The sequence below is a fragment of the Caretta caretta genome, chromosome 2, assembly GCF_965140235.1.
Source record: "Caretta caretta isolate rCarCar2 chromosome 2, rCarCar1.hap1, whole genome shotgun sequence".
Taxonomy (NCBI): Eukaryota; Metazoa; Chordata; order Testudines; family Cheloniidae; genus Caretta; species Caretta caretta.
Window position 1 is genome coordinate 30007737 of NC_134207.1, and position 23224 is coordinate 30030960.

At 43.4% G+C, this 23224-nt stretch overlaps 1 protein-coding gene and 1 long non-coding RNA gene across 4 annotated transcripts in view; both read left to right on the top strand.

Moving 5' to 3' along the window:
* Window positions 1–23224, top strand: part of CSMD3 (CUB and Sushi multiple domains 3) — a 1179008-nt gene that overhangs the window by 758329 nt on the left and 397455 nt on the right. The gene's annotated exons all lie outside the window — the stretch shown is intronic.
* Window positions 3972–5140, top strand: LOC142070734 (uncharacterized). Its single transcript, XR_012666686.1, has 2 exons — window positions 3972–4215; window positions 4603–5140. It is a non-coding gene; the product is annotated as an uncharacterized LOC142070734 (long non-coding RNA).

Consider the following 23224-nt stretch of genomic DNA (forward strand, 5'->3'; position numbering starts at 1 on the left):
AGCTGGGGTGGGGGTGGCTGCAGCAAGTAAGGGGCGGGGTGCAGCGGAACCGCTTGTGGTAACACGAATTCGGATATAGCAAGGTAAAGCAGCCCTGCTCCCCGGAGCAGTGCTTTACCGCATTATATCCGAATTCACATTATACCGGACCGCATTATATCGGGGTAGAGGTGTATGTGGAAGAAAAATGGTACTTTCCCTTTAATTTTTTAGTAGTTTACATTTAACACATTGTACTATATTTGTTTTTTTTTTTCTTCTGCTGTTGCCTGATTGTGCACTTCCAGTTCCAACTGAGGTGTGTGGTTGACTGGTCAATTCAGAACTCTGGTGTTTGTAACTCTGAAGTTCTACTGTATTGAATTACTTTGACATTTAACTAGGAAGCAATGCAACTCTTCTCCCTGCTTTAGCCATGCCATTTTCATCTGCACACAGGCAGTTCAGAGAAGATTTATGATTGAGTTGCTATGACAAAAACACAGATTTCAATGTTCACCAGCTTTCCCTTTACGTTCCTTTAGAAAATATTAGCTTGGAATGTTTTTACTTATTTAATTATTTTTACATTTAATGAATATGCTTGTATCCTCATTTTCAAGGGTAGTGCAAAGGAAGGAGAAAAGCACTGAAGAATAGCTATAAGTATCACTCACAGAATTTTTCTCTGACTTAAATGGGGATGAATAATAAATAAATAAAAGTGTCAGCTGGTAAATGGATTCTTACATATCAAGTCACCACCTTTGAATTACAGTAATAAGCTATAATTCCTCCTAAACTATTTGACAGACAGCCACAGCACCATCATCAATTATGATAAAAGTTTAGGTGCTTACCTGAATTGGGGGCAGGGCAGAGTTACAACATAACAGAGGGATCTTGAGGAAGGATGATACCCAGTGGCGTAGGCACCAACTCTGTGGGTGCTCCAGGGATGGAACAGCCATGTACAAAAACTAGTGGGTGCTCAGCACCCACCAGCCACCCACCAATCAGCTGTTTGGTGGGCCCCTCCAATTAAGTACTCGGTGGGCCCTGTCGATCAGCTGTTTGGGGTGGATGGGAGGTGCAGGGAGGGGGTGGAACGGGGGTGGGAAGAGGCAGAGCAAGGGCAAGGCATGCTTGGGGGCGGGGCGGGGGTGGAGGTTGGGCAAGGGTGGGGTCTTGGGGGAAGGGATGGATTGGGGGGTGGGGACTCGGAGTGGAATTATAATTTCTCCCCAAATCCCCAAGTCCACCGAAGGACTGCATTTCAAATCTCTGAGATGATGTGGGGGAAGAAGAAAAGGAGTACTTGTGGCACCTTAGCGACTAACCAATTTATTTGAGCATGAGCTTTCGTGAGCTACAGCTCACTTCATCAGATGTATACCGTGGAAACTGCAGCAGACTTTATATACAATTGTTTCATATTCTCTGTGTGTATATAAAGTCTGCTGCAGTTTCCACGGTATACATCTGATGAAGTGAGCTGTAGCTCACGAAAGCTCATGCTCAAATAAATTGGTTAGTCTCTAAGGTGCCACAAGTACTCCTTTTCTTCTTGCGAATACAGACTAACACGGCTGTTCCTCTGAAACCTGGGGGAAGAAGCAATCTGATGTTAGGCAGTAGCTGTTAATTCTAGGTTTCTCTTGTTAAAGTAGAGTTCTCTTATTTCCTAAAAGAAAATACTTACCTACTATTTTCTAGAAAAAAGATGAGGTGTTCTTAGAGCTTAAGGTTTCATAAGAAGAGGTTCTGGAGCAAACTGATACATTTAAAAAGCAATGACTGACCACACCCAGGTAATATACATCCAAGAGGTCTGAAGGATCTTAGGAATAAAATGACTGAACTGTGATAAAAATGCACAGGTGTTTTTGTCTGACCTGTGTGTTCCATGATGCCTGTCAGGTTTTCCCCGGCTCATTAAATAATCCTCTCAAAACCTTATTGATTTTACATACTTTCAGTCTGGTTCAACTTTGTTGAAGGTGGAGTCTTAAGCATAAGTCATTGTCATACATAAACAAATTACCAAGTGATTCCTGGAAAAGCTATGTCCAAAAAAGGACAACCTTGTCATCTCAAAATTGACTAATCAAACCAAGAATTTGATGGTTCATACATGCATACTTCCTCTTATATGAAGAACATTTGGGTCTCTTACTATAGCAATTCTGTTACTTCACCAGGAGCTTGAAAATCCATCATCAATAGGGTTTTTTTTACATTAGATGAACTCAGTTTATATTATTTATTTGACTTCATTATTGCTTTCTTACAACAACGTCACATAATTGGTGGGATTTTCAAAAGCACCTGAAGATCTGTCAGCATGAGGATACTCATGAAAATTAGCACAAATCAACTAAAGGTGTGAAGTTAATGCACATAAATTAGAGGACATTTAACATCCATGTGGATGTACTCATTCAGGAGTAATATATTTTTAAATTAAATAAATTAAAGAAATAGTCCCAGTCCCAAAGTTTATACAGTTTAACTGAAGACATGAAGGGCAGAGTCCATGACTTGATGAAAGTCAGTAGCAAAACTCTGATTAACTTCCAGGGATTTAACTGGAAACGATGAGTGAGAAGACCAACAATATGCATGGATTGGGGTAAGGAGTAGCATGAGTTACAACACCAAGATCATTAATTTTCTAAGACATGAGGAAACCTTAATGGTTCAGATTAAAGCTTTGGTTTGGTTTGGTTTGGTTTCCTCTGACCAATTCCTGTGAATTGCTTCCTGTGAGCCTTATGTAAGTATTGAGTTTTGTGGGTGGATTTAGGTGTGGAGATAGTGACTTGACAGACCAGAATTGGATGTGCATCGCAAGCATAGTGGTTAGCATTAAGAAAAAGCCAACATGTGCCATACATGGTAGACAGTTCAAAGCAACTAAAATAATCTAATTCTAGGCTGTATCCTTTCTGACATTTGTGAAGAAGGCACTCTGATGCCTTCACTAACAAAAAAGAGTGTGTGTTTTTAATCAAAGGATAACTAATGTGTATTAGCTATCCCACTGTAAAAAAACCTAAAAAAATATGGACCCAAGGCACTGTAGTTTTATTTAGCAATTAAGTTAGTGAGGTCAACAAGAGAGAGGGGGTATAGTGCTGATGTTGACTACTACAAAGGTTTTTTACAATCCATTTAGGATTTTACAGAGAGATAATTATAGTGCCTTATTTATCTTGCTGTAAAAACAAACACAAAAAAACACCTTTGTGTTAGTGAAGAGAATATTTCAAAAAGCTGTGTTCTCAAGTTGTCTTCTGAGCCCTGGTCTACACTAGGACTTTAGGTCGAATTTAGCAGCGTTAAATCGATGTAAACCTGCACCCGTCCACACAATGAAGCCCTTTATTTCGACTTAAAGGGCTCTTAAAATCGATTTCCTTACTCCACCCCTGACAAGTGGATTAGCGCTTAAATCGACGTTGCCGGCTCGAATTTGGGGTACTGTGGACACAATTCGATGGTATTGGCCTCCGGGAGCTATCCCAGAGTGCTCCATTATGACCGCTCTGGACAGCACTCTCAACTCAGATGCACTGGCCAGGTAGACAGGAAAAGAACCGCGAACTTTTGAATCTCATTTCCTGTTTGGCCAGAGTGGCAAGCTGCAGGTGACCATGCAGAGCTCATCAGCACAGGTGACCATGATGGAGTCCCAGAATCGCAAAAGAGCTCCAGCATGGACCGAATGGGAGGTACGGGATCTGATCGCTGTTTGGGGAGAGGAATCCGTGCTATCAGAACTCCGTTCCAGTTTTCGAAATGCCAAAACCTTTGTCAAAATCTCCCAGGGCATGAAGGACAGAGGCCATAACAGGGACCCGAAGCAGTGCCGCGTGAAACTGAAGGAGCTGAGGCAAGCCTACCAGAAAACCAGAGAGGCGAACAGCCGCTCTGGGTCAGAGCCCCAAACATGCCGCTTCTATGATGAGCTGCATGCCATTTTAGGGGGTTCAGCCACCACTACCCCAGCCGTGTTGTTTGACTCCTTCAATGGAGATGGAGGCAATACGGAAGTAGGTTTTGGGGACGAAGAAGATGATGAGGAGGAGGTTGTAGATAGCTCACAGCAAGCAAGCGGAGAAACCGGTTTTCCCGACAGCCAGGAACTGTTTCTCACCCTAGACCTGGAGCCAGTACCACCCGAACCCACCCAAGGCTGCCTCCTGGACTCAGCAGGCGGAGAAGGGACCTCTGGTGAGTGTACCTTTTAAAATGCTATACATGGTTTAAAAGCAAGCATGTGAAAGGATTACTTTGCCCTGGCATTTGCGGTTCTGCCTTTGCAAAAGGTTTCTGGGGAGGGCAGCCTTATTTCGTCCTTCATGGTAGGACACTTTACCACTCCAGGCCAGTAACACGTACTCGGGAATCACTGTAGAACAAAGCATTGCAGTGTATGTTTGCTGGCATTCAACCAAAATCCGTTCACGCGGTGGGAGGAGGCAAAATGCAACCTTGTAACGAAAGCACATGTGCTATGTATGTAATGTTAACAGCAAGGTTTACCCTGAAAGAGTGTAGCGACTGTTTTATAAAATGTGTCTCTTTAAATACCGCTGTCCCTTTTTTTCTCTCCACCAGCTGCATGTGTTTCAATGATCACAGGATCTTCTCCTTCCCAGAGGCTAGTGAAGCTTAGAAAGAAAAAAAAACGCACTCGCGATGAAATGTTCTCCGAGCTCATGCTGTCCTCCCACACTGACAGAGCACAGACGAATGCGTGGAGGCAAATAATGTCAGAGTGCAGGAAAGCACAAAATGACCGGGAGGAGAGGTGGAGGGCTGAAGAGAGTAAGTGGTGGGCTGAAGACAGGGCTGAAGCTCAAATGTGGCGGCAGCGTGATGAGAGGAGGCAGGATTCAATGCTGAGGCTGCTGCAGGACCAAACCAGTATGCTCCAGTGTACGGTTGAGCTGCAGCAAAGGCAGCTGGAGCACAGACTGCCACTGCAGCCCCTCTGTAACCAACCGCCCTCCTCCCCAAGTTCCATAGCCTCCACACCGAGACGCCCAAGAACGCGGTGGGGGGGCCTCCGGCCAACCAGCCACTCCACCACAGAGGATTGCCCAAAAAAAAGAAGGCTGTCATTCAATAAATTTTAAAGTTGTAAACTTTTAAAGTGCTGTGCTTAAAGTGCTGTGTGGCATTTTCCTTCCCTCCTCCACCACCCCTCCTGGGATACCTTGGTAGTCATCCCCCTATTTGTGTGATGAATGAATAACGAATGCATGAATGTGAAGCAACAATGACTTTATTGGCTCTGCAAGCAATGATTAAAGGGAGGAGGGGAGGGTGGTTAGCTTACAGGGAAGTAGAGTGAACCAAGGGGCGGGGGGGTTCATCAAGGAGAAACAAACAGAACTTTCACACCGTCGCCTGGCCAGTCATGAAACTGTTTTTCAAAGCTTCTCTGATGCGTACCGCACCCTCCTGTGCTCTTCTAACAGCCCTGGTGTCTGGCTGCGCGTAACCAGCAGCCAGGCGATTTGCCTCAACCTCCCACCCCGCCATAAACGTCTCCCCCTTACTCTCACAGATATTTTGGAGCACACAGCAAGCAGTAATAACAGTGGGAATATTGGTTTCGCTGAGGTCTAAGCGAGTCAGTAAACTGCGCCAGCGCGCCTTTAAACGTCCAAATGCACATTCTACCACCATTCTGCACTTGCTCAGCCTGTAGTTGAACAGCTCCTGACCACTGTCCAGGCTGCCTGTGTACGGCTTCATGAGCCATGGCATTAAGGGGTAGGCTGGGTCCCCAAGGATACATATAGGCATTTCAACATCCCCAACAGTTATTTTCTGGTCTGGGAATAAAGTCCCTTCCTGCAGCTTTTGAAACAGACCAGAGTTCCTGAAGATGCGAGCCATCTTCACCTTTCCCGGCCATCCCACGTTGATGTTGGTGAAACGTCCCTTGTGATCCACCAGAGCTTGCAGCACTATCAAAAAGTACCCCTTGCGGTTTATGTACTCGGCGGCTTGGTGCTCCGGTGCCAAGATAGGGATATGGGTTCTGTCTATAGCCCCACCACAGTTAGGGAATCCCATTGCAGCAAAGCCATCCACTATGACCTGCACATTTCCCAGGGTCACTACCCTTGATATCAGCAGATCTTTGATTGCGTGGGCTACTTGCATCACAGCAGCCCCCACAGTAGATTTGCCCACTCCAAATTGATTCCCAACTGACCGGTAGCTGTCTGGCGTTGCAAGCTTCCACAGGGCTATCGCCACTCGCTTCTCAACTGTGAGGGCTGCTCTCATCTTGGTATTCATGCACTTCAGGGCAGGGGAAAGCAAGTCACAAAGTTCCATGAAAGTGCCCTTACGCATGCGAAAGTTTCGTAGCCACTGGGAATCGTCCCAGACCTGCAACACTATGCGGTCCCACCAGTCTGTGCTTGTTTCCCGAGCCCAGAATCGGCGTTCCACAGCATGAACCTGCCCCATTAGCACCATGATGCATGCATTGTCAGGGCCCATGCTTTCAGAGAAATCTGTGTCCATGTCCTGATCACTCACGGGACCGCGCTGACGTCGCCTCGTCGCCCGGTATCGCGTTGCCATGTTCTGGTGCTGCATATACTGCTGGATAATGCGTGTGGTGTTTAATGTGCTCCTAATTGCCAAAGTGAGCTGAGCGGCCTCCATGCTTGCCTTGGTATGGCGTCCGCACAGAAAAAAGGCGCGAAACGATTGTCTGCCGTTGCTCTGACGGAGGGAGGGGCGACTGACGACACGGCTTACAGGGTTGGCTTCAGGGAGCTAAAATCAACAAAGGGGGTGCCTGTACATCAAGGAGTATTTCAGGCAGGACTGCACGGACAGTTCCAATAAGAAATGGTGCACCTAAGTTATCGTTCTTATTGGAACAAGGAGGTTAGCCTGGCCTCTGATTGATACATGGCTAGATTTACCTCGCTGCACCTTCTCTGTGAGTGACTGCAGTGTGACCTAGAGGAATGAGTCCCCTAGACAGGGGAGGAGGCAAATGAGTACAAAACAAATCTGGTCTATTTCTTGTTTTGACCCACTCCATCTATCTTTTACATCTTTGGCTGGCAGCAGACGGTGCAGAAGGACTGCATGCCATCCACATCTCATGGCTGCTCGGCAGAAGATGGTACAGTACGACTGCTAGCCATCCCCATCTCTTGCCTGCCTGGCAGAAGATGGTGCAATACGACTGCTAGCAATCCTCATCTCTTGCCTGCCTGGCAGAAGATGGTACAGTACGACTGCTAGCAGTCCGTATCGCCTGCCCGCTCACCATAAGACGGTTCAATAGGACTGACTGCAGGACTAAAGAGAATGACCTGGTGAAGTCACTCCAAATTTAGTCCCTGCGCCCATGTCTGCCCAGGCGCTCCCAGCCGACGTGGCCAGGAGCACCTCGGACACGACGAGGACGACTACCAATCGTATTGCACCGTCTGCTGCCAGAAGGCAATGGGTTGCTGCTACTGTGCAGCAAAGCCGTACCGCGTCTGCCAGCACCCAGGAGACATAGGGTGACGGTTACCTGAGCGGGCTCCATGCTTGCTGTGGTATGGCGTCTGCACAGGTAACTCAGGAAAAAAGGCGCGAAATGATTGTCTGCCCTTGCTTTCACGGAGGGAGGGAGGGAACGGGGGCCTGATGACACGTAGCCAGAACCACCCGCGACAATGTTTTAGCCCCATCAGAGTGCTCCATTGTGACTGCTCTGGACAGCATTCTCTGATGCCCGATTGTTTGCCATTGCTCTGACGCTGGGAGGGGCACTTACAGGGTTGGCTTCAGGGAGCTAAAATCAACAAAGGGGGTGGCTTTACATCAAGGAGTATTTCAGGCAGGACTTCACGGAGGGTTCCAATAAGAAATGGTGCACCTAAGTTATTGTCCTTATTGGAACAAGAAGGTTAGCCTGGCCTCTGATTGATACATGGCTAGATTTACCTCGCTGCACCTTCTCTGTAAGTGACTGCAGTGTGATCTAGAAGAATGAGTCCCCTAGACAGGGGAGGGGGGGAAGCAAATGAGTACAAAACAAATCTGGTCTATTTCTTGTTTTGATCCACTCCATCTATCTTTTACATCTTTGGCTGGCAGCAGACGGTGCAGAAGGACTGCATGCCATCCACATCTCATGGCTGCTCGGCAGAAGATGGTACAGTACGACTGCTAGCAGTCCGTATCGCCTGCCCGCTCACCATAAGACGGTTCAATAGGACTGACTGCAGGACTAAAGAGAATGACCTGGTCAAGTCACTCCAAATTTAGTCCCTGTGCCCATGTCTGCCCAGGCGCTCCTGATTGACCTCACAGAGGCGACCAGGAGCACCTCAGACATGACGATGACGGCTACCAGTCGTACTGTACCATCTGCTGCCACAAGGCAAGGGGTTGCTGCTACTGTGTAGCAATGCCGTACCGCGTCTGCCAGCACCCAGGAGACATAGGGTGACGGTTACCTGAGCGGGCTCCATGCTTGCCATGGTATGGTGTCTGCACAGGTAACTCAGGAAAAAAGGCGCGAAATGATTGTCTGCCCTTGCTTTCACAGGGGGAGGGAGGGAACGGGGGGCTGACGATATGTACCCAGAACCACCCGCGACAATGTTTTAGCCCCATCAGGCATTGGGATCTCAACCCAGAATTCCAATGGGCAGCGGAGACTGCGGGAACTGTGGGATAGCTACCCACAGTGCAACACTCCGGAAGTCGACGCTTGCCTCGGTACTGTGGAAGCGCTCTGCCGAGTTAATGCACTTAATGCACTTTAGAGCATTTTCTGTGGGGACACACACACTCGAATATATAAAACCGATTTCTAAAAAACCGACTTCTATAAATTCGACCTAATTTCGTAGTGTAGACATACCCTAAGGGTGTTGAGAGAGCCTCTTTGACTGCTGCCTGTAGATCAGAATACTGAGTGCAAAAAGAGCTGATAATAAATAGCTTACACTAGAGGGTGGCTATTTCTGGCTATCCCCAAACAATTCCTGTGCCAGGTGTTAAGTCTTGTGAGATTTCTTCTTTGAGAGTCCTTGTGACTAGGACACAACAAGGTAAGATTTTTTGTAGGCTTGGTCTCCACTACAGACTTATGTCAGTATAACTATGTTGCTCAGGGGTGTGGAAAATCCACATCCCCGAGTGACGTAGTTATGCACCTGAACCCTCACTGAGGGAGTTGGGAGTGCCTACGCTAATGGGAGAAGCTCTTCTGTCAGCCTAGGTAGCATCCTCACTAAGCACCACAGTAGCACAGTAGCACATGATACAGCACGGTATGTGTAGACAAGCCTGAAGATAATGGGAAGTACTTCTCTGTTGTGAGTTAGATTCTTGTAACATTACAGTTCGCTCCAGGAGAGCTCTGTGTTGTGTTAAAATGAGTGAATAGACTCTGACTACAGAGGTGTTAACTGGCCACTTCAACTTTAATGGTCTCTTACAGTATGTTAACTGCTTATACTAAACAATCTGTTCCAACTGGTATTTAGCCCTGACCCTCTGACAACCTTTCCTAAACCTGAAGAAGAGATCTGTGTAAACTGGAATACTTATCTCCTTCACCAACAGAAAATAGTCCTATAAAAGATATATTACCTCACCCACATTGAACAGTTAAACAGCTTTGTGGGGGGTTGGGGAGAAATCTGTCTGTCATATCAGTGGATTCCCTGGAAGAGAGATACCTTAGAAAATGTTTCTCTAAATGAATAATTTTTCAGGAAGTTCACACTTTTAGCCACATTAACTGGTATGAGAAACTTGGAACATAGGGAATTCATCAATATTTACTTTGTCTTCTTCCTTAAATGTTTTGCTGCTCTCTTCAGTTCTGGTCTCAGTGACACCACAAATAAGGAGATATTGCCATCCTCTACAGTAAGACTGGATTGAGTGATATTAGCCAATACATATATGTTAGGCATAGTACACGCTACATTAATAGATATTATGTGAATGGTATTAATATAATATCCTCTGTGTGTGTGTGTTGGGCAGTTATGTTAAGTGAATATATTATGCTCTTCCTACAATTCTGTTCACCCATGTCAAGCATCCCACAACACTTTTCAGGCTGAAATCAATTTTGACATGAGAAAACAGGAAGCCTATCAAAGTCAAGATACATGAATGGTGTGTTCTATCAGAGGTTGGGATGTACCTCTATGTCCAGCTGGTTTGGAATGTGGTATTCAAACAGAGATAAGGAAAAGAACAGAAAAACAAGTTGAGAAATTAGTGGGTTGGATTTTAGGTGACAAAATAAGTGTTTTTAACTTGTAAACAAACTTGATATAAACATCAGTGGATTTAGGGGTGTGTCTTTGAAGCACATCTTCAGATTAAAGTGAACATGCTTTGAGATAAGAATTGTTTTTTGTATTGTACTGTTTTGTCTTTAGTTAATAAATTTGGCTGAGTTCAGTTATTTCATCTCTTGAAAATTTTTTGTAGAGAACCACAAGTAAAGTCAATGAGTTGGCTATATTAATAATAAATAGTGGGTAAAATAGTATGGTAATGCTTTTCCCACTCGTCCATTGCTCTAATGTGTCTTCTGTGGCTGCTTTTGTGTCAAAGTTAAAAACAAAAACCCTACTATGACTACTGATATAGAGACTGAGCACAGCTGAATCCGAAGGCTTGTGTAAATGGGAAAATTAACCAGAATAATTGTGGACACTCTTATTTCAAAATAGCTATTGCCTTTTAAATTCACACCATACTTAAATCTGAAATAAAATTCAAGTGTAGATAAGCTGAGTTCCAAAAACAGCCAACTTTAAAGTGACCACCAGAATTCAGTGTAGATTGGACTTTCATTGTCCTCAATGGAAAAGGAAAATGGTGGCAGCGTCTAAGTAGTGGCTTTTCTACATTTAAAAGTTATTTTGGATTAAGGTAGGGTATGAATTTAAAGTGCAGTAGCACTTTAAAATTGGCCACATTGGGAGTTATTCCATAATAGCTATTTTTAATAGCTGTTCTGGTTAATTTCCTAGTGTAGACAAGCCCTAAGAAACAGTCTTTAGGAATTGTAATCTCTCCTCAACTTCTGTCTCTTTCCTCCTGGGGTCTGTGATCCCTATTCCTGATTCTGAGTGCTTTCTGAAGTGACAAATGTGTTCAGTCTGTTTTTCAGCCTTGGAAATCAGTCTAGCATGCCAGGCCGATTTTTTCATGACCAGATAAGGAGGCCCTTGATGAATCCAAGCACTTGGCTGTGTCCTTTTTAGGATTAGAGGCTGCTTTGATACAACTAGTTCAAAACAACCCTACAAGAGTAGGTTGAAAGGGAAGCCTGTGTTCCAGGCATTTAGTTTTAGTTTTTCAGAGTTTTCAAGCTGCAAAGAAAAATAAATCCGAGCAAGAACACCCAGTGTTGAAACCCTTTCCTGTGAAGCAGAGAAAAAACTGGAGCAGAGACACCACAGTGTAAAGGAGCAGTCTGTTTGACACTAATAAATCATTACTACTTCTGATGCCAGGTTGAGAAGGGAGGAGCTGACACCTATTGTTTCTGAATTGGTCTAATCAGGGTGCAGAGTGTGGATTTCAGAACATATAGCTTGCTTTCCATTTGTTTCTTTTAGTATGTAATTTTCTCTCTCTTTGCTATGTTTGATATGGCAGTTCTGACTAATGGTATTGTGTGGGTTTTTTTTGTTAGAAATGTAATAAATACATAACTTCCTCAGCATTGATTCATACAAGTATATTCTGTTATTGGTGCTGTCTTGATTTAATGCTAAAGGAAGTTCCATGGTCGCATATGGATGAGAGTAGATGTCCATAGTTACTGTATGCCATTCAGTTTAATATCAGTCTTTAGTGATGTCATAAATATAAAGGGAAGGGTAAACCCCTTTGAAATCCCTCCTGGCCAGGGGAAAGCTCCTCTCACCTGTAAAGGGTTAAGAAGCTAAAGGTAACCTCGCTGGCACCTGACCAAAATGACCAATGAGGAGACAAGATACTTTCAAAAGCTGGGAGGAGGGAGAGAAACAAAGGGTCTGTGTGTCTGTCTATATGCTGGGTTTCTGCCGGGGATAGACCAGGAATGGAGTCTTAGAACTTTTAGTAAGTAATCTAGCTAGGTATGTGTTAGATTATGATTTCTTTAAATGGCTGAGAAAAGAATTGTGCTGAATAGAATAACTATTTCGGTCTGTGTATCTTTTTTGTAACTTAAGGTTTTGCCTAGAGGGGTTCTCTATGTTTTTGAATCTAATTACCCTGTAAGATATCTACCATCCTGATTTTACAGGGGGGATTTCTTTCTTTCTATTTACTTCTATTTTTATTAAAAGTCTTCTTGTAAGAAAACTGAATGCTTTTTCATTGTTCTCAGATCCAAGGGTTTGGGTCTGTGGTCACCTATGCAAATTGGTGGGGCTTTTTATCCAACATTTCCCAGGAAAGGGGGGGTGCAAGTGTTGGGAGGATTGTTCATTGTTCTTAAGATCCAAGGGTCTGGGTCTGTAGTCACCTAGGCAAATTGGTGAGGCTTTTTACCAAACCTTGTCCAGGAAGTGGGGTGCAAGGTTTTGGGAAGTATTTTGGGGGGAAGGACGCGTCCAAACAGCTCTTCCCCAGTAACCAGTATTAGTTTGGTGGTGGTAGCGGCCAATCCAAGGACGACGGGTGGAATATTTTGTACCTTGGGGAAGTTTTGACCTAAGCTGGTAAAGATAAGCTTAGGAGGTTTTTCATGCAGGTCCCCACATCTGTACCCTAAAGTTCAGAGTGGGGGAGGAACCTTGACAAGTGACTATCAAGCAGATGTTCCCTTCTTTAGAACTGCAGTGAGGACTGAGTTTGTGCACCATAGTGATTGCAGAATTCTAAATGTGAGAGTAAACTATTGGGGTGGAAGACACAGAAAAACAGACTCATTCAGTTACCAAGTTATGACTCATACAGTTTCCCCTTACTCCTTTCCTTTTAAACTCAAGAGGCTTTATGGCATTAAGTAATGCATTCACATTTCAACAGGAAAGTATTGATAAGCTGAACATAGTTGCCTTTGCTCCTGTAATTTGAAAAACGTGTAATTATATTAAAAGTTCTGTTCTGAAACAAGGGCTTTTCATTTTTAGTTTATTTCAATACAAATAAAAAGTTAATAATTAATAATGTAACATTCAACATAACCAGGCCCCTGTAATTAACTAGGACAATGGTTCTTTGTCATGTATAATTTCAACTGAAAGCAGATTCACAGATGGAACTAAAACTGAAAGTGCAAGGTGCAGCAAGTGCAAAAGATCGCATATTCTGTTTCATGGAGCATTTTGAGTTTGCAAAAAATAAAATCCACCTTTTTTCCTCTGAAACAAAATTTTAGTGAATTCAGCACACTTGCATAGTGTTTTGATTTTGACAGCTGCATTTTCTGATAGCAAATGGTTCCATCTGAGTTTTTTTCTGACCAGCTCTAGTGAAAACAAACCTCAGAGTGACCTGAAGAGATCAGACCTACAGGGGGCTGCAGACCCTGCAAAAGGTAATTAGTAGTTTAGGTACAAAATGAGTGAGCCCAGTGCATATATGAGCTTGTTGTCTTAATATTGTCAATTTTTGAGTGTGTCCAGTGACTGCAGATGTTGCAGGGAGCATGTGGTATTGAGTGATTGGGAGGGGATGTGTCTATGAAAGTATCTCTGGTAGAAGAAGTGGTCCACAATGTGAAAATTTGGAGGAACAACTGAATGAAGACTGAGTCAATAGGTTAACAACTTATGACCCTGAGTGTAACACTGCTGCTTCACAGTTTTGAACATTTCTATCACATCAGAACTGCGCAAGTGTGGTGTGCTCCAGGATCAGCAAAGGACATGGGCATGAATGAGTTTAAGCAATAGGTGTAGACTTATGCATTGAGTGGCAAGTTAACTACTCCAGTTTGTCTGTTCTTTACTTGCAAATGTGCAGAGTAAAAAGGAGGCATGTCTTGTGGAGACTGTAATGTCTGAGAAAACATGGCTGTAAACATGATTCTTATTATCCTAAAGAGGTCTCACTCTTGAAGTTGGTGGGGGGAGAGAGGTTGGTGTCTGAGTTGAACAGCTATCCGTGATCAAATTCCCCTGAACTCCCTGCCCTACTCATCACTTTACTTGGCACTCATTCACACTGTTCAGGATCCAGCTCTAAGGCCATGTCTACAATGCAAAGTTAAGTCAACTTAAGTTAGGTTGACGTACAGCTACCACTATAATTAAACCACTGTTGCATGTCCACACTACACTCCTTGTGTTGGTGTAGCGCATCCACAGTAGCAGCTCTTGCACCGACACAGTGAGCAGTGCATCATGGGTAGTTATCCCAATGTGCAAATCACCATCATCCGCTGCAGAGTGTTTTGGGAAGGATGTGCAATGACTCATGGGGGCAGTTGCAGCATCCCATGATGCAGTTTTCACCAACCCATCATTCCATGGGCTTCCTAGTACATTTCTCACCACTTTTCAACAGCCCCTGTAACCTGGGCGTTTGTCATCTCCATCAGAAAGCATGAATCCTGGACTGCTCTCCAGTATTGTTCTGAGCATTATGAATACAACTCACCTGATCCTGCAGCATTTTCTGAGCTGCAAGTCTGATGATGATGCTTTGGTGTCTGCCTTGCTGTGTGCCATGGAAAGACGCAATTCAAGATTGTTTTTGGTGTTCATGGAGCAGCTGCACATTGTGGACCGTCAGTTCTGGGCATGAGAAATAAGCACTGAGTGGTGGGATCACATTGTTATGCAGGTATGGGATGATGAACAGTGGCTGCAGAACTTTTGAATGCGCAAAGCCCCTTCCTGGTACTGTGTACGGAGCCTACTCTGCCCCTACTCTGAGGCACAAGGACACCAAAATGAGAGCTGCCCTCATGGCAGAGAAGTGAGTGGCGATTGCTGTGTGGAAGCTGGCAATGCCAGACTACTACTGATCATTTCTGAATCAGTCTGGAGTCAGAAATCCACATGGGGTTGCTGTGATGCAAGTGTGCATGATTGTTAATTGCCTCCTGCTGTGAAGGACTGTGACTGCGGGTAATGTGCTTGAAATAGCGATGGGATTTCCTAACTGTGATGAGGCAATAGATGGCACACATATCCCTATTGTGTTCCCTAGACCACAATGAGATGGAGTACATCAACAGAAAGGGCTACTTTTCTATGACATTGTAAGTGCTGGTGGATCACTGAGATTGTTTCACTGATATCATCACAGGCTGGTCAGGGAAGGTGCATGACACATGCATTTTTAGGAATACAGGCCTGTACAGAAAGCTGCAAGCAGGGACTCTTCTTTACAGACCAGAAGATTACAAGTGGGGATGTGGAAATGCCAATAGTGATCCTGGGAGATCCATCCTACTCCTTGCACCATGGCCCATGAAGCCATACACTGGCCAGCTTAACAGCAGCAAGGAGCACTTAAGCAACAGGCTCAGCAGGTATGGAATGACTCTTGAGCCTTTGGTCGCTTAAAGGGTCACTGGTGCTGTCTCCTCAGGTTAGATCTCAGTGAGGGCAATATCCCCATAGTCATAGCAGTCTGCTGTGCACTTCATAATATCTGTGTAGCAAAGGAGGAGAAAGTGGCAAACAGTCCTGTGGCACCTTATGGACTAACAGATGTATTGGAGCATAAGCTTTCATGGGTGAATACATCTATTCACCCATGAAAGCTTATGCTCCAATACGTCTGTTAGTCTATAAGGTGCCACAGGACTCTTTGCCGTTTTTACAGATCCAGACTGACACGGCTACCCTTCTGATAAAGGAGAAATTTCCCCATGGGTGGCACATGGAAGTTGAACAGCTGTCTGCTGACTTTGAGCAGCCAGATACCAGGACTATCGGAGAGGCTAAATGGAGAGATATGTGGATCATGGAGGCTTTGAAGGAGCATTTTAACAATGAACGACAGTAATGTGTATTGCTGTAATGTGTTGAGCCTGGCATTATTTTTTTGCACTGTGGTATGAACATTGTTATAATTGCTGTGTGTGTACTATTATAACAATGCAAATGCACCTGTTGCTACTGTCTCTGAATGTTAGCAGCAGTCACCATGTGTTGGAGAATAATAAAGGTTCAGTCAGAGAGCACAGCATGTTTGTTTGCTCCCTGAGCAGCATTATCATCTCTTCCTGGACTTGTTTTCTTTCCACAGTATCCCTCCACATTTTCTCATTCATTGCCTCTCTGCTTACAATCTGAAGCATCAGAGGATTGCAGCACCTCCAGGAACATGTCTTCCTTAGCCCTCTTCTTTCTTCTCCTTATTTGCCCAAGCCGCTCTGCCAGTGTGCGTGAGGGGACCCTCAAGGCCACATCTGTACTGGTAAAGAAACAGTGGACAGAGGTCTTATTGTCACTGTACTTATACCCCTTGATCCAAACAAGTTACAAGCACAACTTTCTCACTTTCCCTTAGGAGTCATTCAGCATGGTGGCAGCCCCAGCCATGGTGAGTACAGCCTGCAGGAGAGGGGTGAGTTGGGACAAATGGGGGTGTTGTGCACATGGTTATCAGAACAAGCACCTAGGTCTATTGTCGTGAATATTGGCACCGTTTGCCACAGGTGGCAGTGATTGTAGCTGATATCTCACTCCTGAGGGTAACCAAGGCTGCAAGGGAGCACCTCCTGCATGTGTGTGGCTGCATTGGGTCCATATACTGCTAGCCTGTTTGCTGCAATGGTGCTGCTGAAGTAATTGTGAAGTGGCATGGCAATGTCCTACCGTGGGGAAGAAACAAGGCATCCCTAATAAGAAACCTTTGGCAGAGGACTGCAGAAAGAAAAGTTTCCTAGAGATCTCTATGAAGGATTCACGGGACATCCAGGTGTGCATAAACAAACTTTTCCAGAGGCTCCCGCTGCCTAGTTGTACAGAGGAATGAGAAAGCAGATAGCAAATGTACTTGTATAGGTTATTTCAGTACCTCTTCTAGCCTGATGAAAAAAAGTAGTGTGTGTCCCTGCAGTATTGAAGCAAACTGAGTACTTACCAGAGGTTCCCTCCCCTGCATCAGACTCAGCACAGCTACACTGCTGGGGGACACTAGACTGTTCTGGAGTCAAAAAGATATCCTTACTTGCCCATGCTACCAGATCTCCCTGTAACATGTCCCCCATTCTCCTCCACCTCCACTCTTTCATTCAATATATTGTCCTCGGAGTTCACTCCGGTAGCTGGTAACTCCAGCCCCCCGAAGTATCTACGGGCTCTTAACGGTGGAGGTGGGGTTGCTGCTGAGGATGGAGCTCCTTGTAGAAGCAGCATGTCTGCAGCTCTGCACAAGAGTGACTATTTGCCTCCCTTGCCTTCTGGTATGCCCACCTCATCTCCTTAATTTTTATATGGCACTGCTGCATATCCCTGTCATAGCCCTTCTCCGCCAAGCGATCTGGCCATGCATATCAAAGTTCTTGCATCTGGAGTGGAGCTGTGACTGCACAGCCTCCTCTTACCACAGACCCAGGAGATCCACCACCACTGGTGTACTCCAAGCAGAAGAGTGTTTTCTGTGTCGAGATGGCATGGTCTGCTATGTTAACTCTTCATACCGAGCAAACAGGAAGAGCAATTTCAAAACTTCCTGGGACTTCAAAAGGGGAGGGGTGAATACTTATATACCTGGCTGCAGAGCAGCAAAGTTCAAAATGGTGAGTAGAGTGGTAATGGTGGGCATTCTGGGACACCTTCTGGAGGCCACTTAGGTTAATGCAAGCAACACAGTGTCTCCACTGATACTGTGTCTTTCTAACTGTGTTCCCCTAAGCTCTGTGCCTCTTGTCAAGGTGGTTTTATTAGGTCTGCATAGGAGGTGAGTTACAGTGGTGGGAGGAGCATTGTAGTGTGTACACCTCCATAATTTGGTCGATGTAAGCTGCCTTATGTTGACTTAACTTCATAGTGTAGACAAGACCTAAGATGTTAATGTGCCCTGTGAATAAGTTTTTAGAGCACTCTCTCTCTCTCTCTCTCTCTCTCTAAACAAGGAACATTTGCATGGAAATCCAAATTTTGGTTTCTAAGGAATTTTCTACCCCCAAGGTCATAATTCATTTGTGTACCATGACCACTAAAACATAGAAGCAGATTATATATTTTGGTGGGGAAGAGCTAGTACATGCACAAAAACACATATGAGCCTTATTCTGTCCTCAAATGCACATCTCTGTTTGATGTACAGAATAAATTATATGTTTGACAAGGCAACGCTAGCTTCAGTTTTAGCTGTCAATATTGTGTTGTTCTGCCTCTTTCGAAGAGTGTAGATCTCCATATCTATATGTCATCTCTGTTTGGGATGGCAAATTCCCAAAAGTAGGCTGGTTAAAAGAGGGCACACTTATTTAAAAAAAAAATCTTCCTTTGGTAAAATCTTCAGAACTGAAATCAAATAACAACTTAAATTATATTAATTTGTAGCTCTAAGAACTGTTAATAATTGAGCCTCCTGGAATGAATAGCCAATTTAATCTGGTATCCAAATATAAATGCTAGCACTCAGAAGCATCATGTGGGTCAGTGACATTCAATAAGTGGAATTTGGGTCCATCTATCAATGAAAATAGTATATTTTCCATACAGTATTTATGTAATTTAAAAAATCCGTAAAACATAATATATATATTTTTTTAAAAAACCCTTTTCCCAATATTTAATTCATTTTGATAGGGGAACCATTTACACAATTTTATTTACATTTGTGTAAGACATATGGGTGCCATTAAGAAGATCAATCTTTCAAAATGATTCACACAGGTAGACCCTTGTCTTCAGTGAGATGCCACATGGATAATTCGCAATAGCAAATCAAGAGTCATCTCCTTGAATTTGAAGGATGTAAAGGGAAATATATCATTTTGAGGCCAAATCATGTTTTCAGAACCCTTGTTCCTGCTATGCATTTAGTGCATAGCCTGCACAAATTCTTATTTGGACATTGGGGTATCAAGAAAAGGGTCATTTCTATATTAAAACCAAACTAGTGGGCCGATCTTGACACCCCTAACTCATGAGTACCCCTGTTAACTTCAGCATTGGACTCTGAGTGAAATACTGGTTCCCCTGACGTCATTGGCAAAACTCCCATTGAGTTTAGTGCAGCCAGAGTTTCACCCTTAGTCACGATTTCTGGTACAGATCTCATGAGGGAACTGATATTAGGCTGTTGCCATTCTCTTTGCAAGATAAATATGTGGAAAATGATCACTGGGCCTGTGGTAGTAACCGAGTGAATGACTAATGCTCTTTTCTTCTTATCCGTCCAGGGATGTAATTCTATTAGGTCATGTAACCTGGATAAAATATAAGAAAGGAGAAAAGACTGAAAAGGAAAGTGATACAAACACATTGAATTTGGGTTTATATGCCAGTATATTAGACTAGGGGATTCCCCAGTGTTCTCAGTTGAAATGTACATTAGATTGATATTCAGTTCTCTCAGCCTGAGGAAAAGTTGTTTTGTTGTGGTTTTTGTTTTATATTTAAATGCATGATATTTTCCTCATTTCTCCTCCAGTGCCCCAGGGGCCATTTCCCCTCTGCTCTTTTATACAGTGAATCAAACAGAGAATTCCAGGAAATTCAGCAAACCTTGAAATTATTTTCCATCGTATACATGGCATAGAGTAAGGTTATTTTACAACAAACCTGCTAAAGATCCATAAAGCAGATTTATAGAATCATAGAAATTGTAGAAATGTAGGACTGGAAGGAACCTCAGTAGGTCACTTAGTTCAGTCTCCTGCACTGAGGCAGGATTAAGTGTTATCTAGACCATCCCTTACAGGTTTTTGTCTAACCTGTTCTTAAAAACCTCCATGGATGGATATTCCACAACCTGTCTGGTCAGTTTACCCCAATGCCAAACTATTCTGACAGTTAGGAATTTTTTCCTATTGTCTAACCTAAATCTCCCTTTTTTGCAATGTAACCCCATTGCTTCTTGTCCTGCCCTCAGTGGATAAGAAAAACAATTTATCACACTCCTCTTTATGACAAACTTTTATGTATTTGAAGACTCTTCTCATCTCCCCCCTCAGGCTTCTCTTCTCCAGACTAAACAAAGCCATTTTTTAAAACCTTTCCTTGCAGGTCATGTTTTCTAGATCTTTAATTATATATGTTGCTCTCCTTTGTATTTTCTCCAAGTTGTCTACATCTTTCCTGAAGTGTGGTCTGGACACAGTACTCCAGTTAAGGCTTTACCAGTTCTAAGTAGAGTAGGAGAACTACTTCTCATGTCTTTCTTAAAACATTCCTGCTAATACATCTCAAAATGATGTTGGGGGCAGAGTGGGTGGAGGGTTGTTTGTTTGGTTTGGGGTTGTTGGTTTTTTTTGCAACGGCATTACAATATTGATTCATATTTACTTTGTGATCCACTATAACCACCAGACCCTTTTCTGCAGTACTCCTTCCTAGGCAGTGATTTCCCCGTTAGTGTCAGCTTTGGAGAGAGCTCAGCTGTCAAACTAAGCAGTGGGAAAGGGTTAATATAGTAAGAAGACTGATTAAATTTGCAACACAGTATATTTTCTGGGGAAAAATTAAAAGCATAGAATATTTATCTCATGAAATGGACTTGTGGGAGATTTTGGGAAATTACTGGGACCAATCTTTGTAATTTATTAATAACCTTTATGTTAGTTATTGGTCACACATGCCACATACTTACTTATCAACAAAATTATGCTTTGGTTATACTGTACACCCTGAATCCATCATGCATTTCACTAGGGTTGAACACTAAAAAGTTACTCCAGTATTTTTTTCCAGATTTATCTTTGAAAAACTACTGTGTCTTCAGCATATATTTAACTAAGCACAGATTTTTTTTAAATGTTTAAAAATAAAATAAAGGCAGGATCTTTAAGATATATCAATTTTAAGTAGCTTGGCAGGATCAGAGGAAGGGCCATCAAATACAAGTTGTTTTATCTTTAAGTCAGATGTGATTTAAATGGCTGTATAGGGAACCACTAATTCTCCTAGAATGGTTTTCTTCATTTCAGGTCTGCTTTCAATTCCATTGCAAAAGTCATTTATTCTGCTGCTGTGCTTCTGGCCTAGCCTGATTACTAATCTCAATTCAATTTTCAAGGACTTGTAAATAAAGTTAAGCTAGGCATCCACTCTGTCTTTACTGCATATACTTTAGTGCTACCCTATTCAGTTAATAATCATTAGTTTTATTTTTATTTGAATCTAAAATTTTTACCCTGAGAATTGTTTATTGCTTACCATGTGTATTATCCATCTGTCTACGTACCTCTATGCCCCTCATCATCATAGTTTCTGAGAGTCTAGAAACAATGATGTTTTTATTCTAAGGCTCAGTGTTTCTTAACACATTGTAATTTCTTTATTTCTTTATATTTACTCTGTCCAAAGTGGCCACCAAGGACATCTGAGGCCCCTGCATTCACAAGCACCGGCTTTTCCTTTCCCCAGCGGTGCTCAATCCCTGCTCAGTCCCATGCCCCGCCCTCACTCCACCCTTCTCCCAAGCACGCACCCTGCCTCTTCCCACTCCCACTCCACCCCTCATCTTCCCGCCCAGTTCTTCCCCCTCCCCCGAGCATGCCCCGTCCTCACTCTTCCCCTTCCCCACCCCCAGTGCCTCCTGCATGCCGTGGAACAGCTGATCACAGAGGGCGAGAGGCACGGGGAGGGAGCGGGAAGAGCAGATCATCAGAGCCACCAACGAGAGGTGCTGGGGGTGAGGGAGCTGGCTGCTGGGGGATGCAAAGAACTCACAAATTTTTTAGTTTGTGCCTATGCCTGCATGGAATATTCCTGGCACAGCAAGACCTTCAGGCATGTGCAGAGCTGAATGTAAACTCCCCGGATAGAATCCCCCATGTCAGGGGACAAATTGGGGTCATCTCAGGGTTGGCACGAACAGGAATGGCATGTATTGACACAGGAAGGGTGTGGCCAGGGCAATTTTGCACCCTGGCTCTTCCCAGATTGCTGCAGGACCCATGAACTAAGTTGATTCCAAGATTCGGTAGGTACAAGCTACACATACACACACACACACACACACACACAGCTGCTGCTGCTTCTGTTCTCTGTGAGAGAGCCTTTGGCAAAGCATCTTTTCCCTGGGAGATGACTTTCCCTCCCACTCAGAAATTTTACATTTTGTAATGCAGTATAGGTCTTAGGCCAGTTTCCCTGAGTGCTTATTCTCTGCCAGTAATGTGTTGTTGAGGTCCTCATCTCTCACTGTAGCCAGCACTTTATCTGGGCTCCTGTGTTGCCGCACAACAGATTAGTGATATCCAAGGAGGTTCAGCAAGACAGTTTTATCACCAGACACATTCTTCCCTCTCCTTCAAGATCACCATCATGTCTTCAATGTGAACAGCTTGTCTGCTTTGTGGGTTCATCATTTGAAAATGTTTGAACACTTAATGCAAGCATATTTTGGCCTATAGGTCAGTTGCTCTACCAAACACAGAGTACATCTTTGGGTATTTATTCTTCATTAGTGGCTGGTCAGCTAAGTCACACAATATTGTTTCTGTTCATTGAATGAGGAGGACAAGCAGAGTTTTTAATGTGATAGTGAGAACTTTCACACTAACATCTTTGGATGAAATATTTGCAAGATTTTCACTTTCTGAGATGTTCTGGGGGATGGGATGATAGACAAAATATTATTCACATGAAATGGATAAAAGGGGTTGTGAATGCCATCACAGATATTTTCTGGATTTTATTCAAATGAATCTTTATCAGTACTTTTTGCAGAATCCATGGAGCTCTATTCAAGAGCAAATTCTCATGTAATAATTCAAACCTCTTTGACTATGGCTGGCATACTAATAATCAGAGACTTGATTTTCTATATATTTGGATGAGGATGGTAACTGATTATTAATAATTATTATAATTGAGGAAAATGCTTATTAACTGCTAGAGACTGTGAAAACATATAAAAAGAGATGGCTCCTGCCCTGAAAAACTTACAATCTAAAATCTAGTGTTTATTTACCGTTTTTGTATTGCAACAGAGAGAGATTAATTGGGGAATTGTAGTTTCAGCAAAGCTTTCCATAACGCATTAATAGCTAAGACTATTTGTACATAATTTATTTGTTGTTCAATATATCCAACTCTTTGTTCTTTTTACTGTGTACTCTATGTAAATAATTTACCATCTTTGCTATTTA